Consider the following 893-nt stretch of genomic DNA (forward strand, 5'->3'; position numbering starts at 1 on the left):
CATTGTTTTTGTTTTGTTTTTTTGGATGAGGCTTTGGAGACAATGGAAGATGAATAAGCAGATAGATAGACAGACAGACAGACAGATAGATAGATAGATAGATAGACAGATAGATTGATAGTCAGACAGATAGAAAGTTGGGTAGGGTAAAAGAGAGAGAGAAGGGCTATTCATTTTCCTTTCCACCACTTTCATTGTATTGAAATGGTCTTTTTAAGGACTGTCCAAAAAAAAGTAAATAAATAAAGGTAAAAACTTGTTTATTACTTACACCATTGTTTTCAGATGGTTTCTAGGGATGGTAAGAAAAGGAAGAAAAGAAAAGAAAAAAGAAAGAAGAAAGAAGAAAAAATAAAGAATAAGAAATAGAAAATATAAATAAAATATAAAAAATGTTTTCCTGTCTTTTCTGTTTTAGTCCTTTCTTTTTATACTCTTTGAGTCATATTCAGAATATATTTCTGTTATACATTTATTTATTTGTTTTTGGTAAGGTGTAGTTCTGCATGAGAATACATTAGTATGATATTTGTAAATTTGAAAAATCAATTAGTAAAAATAACTATATATATCATATCATACCCACACACATATATACATATACATACATACAAAACGTACTCTTTGCTTTTCTTTTTTCTCTTTCAAAAATTTAACTTTGGAGAAAATCTTTTTATGAAGAGTAATTCCATTGCCTTTTGGTATTATGGATTGTCCCGTGTACATTTGTAACATGGAAAGATTTTGAACTTTCCGTCTCCGCATATTTCTAGATGTTTACTCAATGGAATCATTGTTAGAACTAAGAATGATTCCATATATGCATATATATATCTATCTATTTATGTATATATATATGTGTGTGTATATATATATATATATATATATATATA

The sequence above is a fragment of the Octopus bimaculoides genome, chromosome 3, assembly GCF_001194135.2.
Source record: "Octopus bimaculoides isolate UCB-OBI-ISO-001 chromosome 3, ASM119413v2, whole genome shotgun sequence".
Taxonomy (NCBI): Eukaryota; Metazoa; Mollusca; class Cephalopoda; order Octopoda; family Octopodidae; genus Octopus; species Octopus bimaculoides.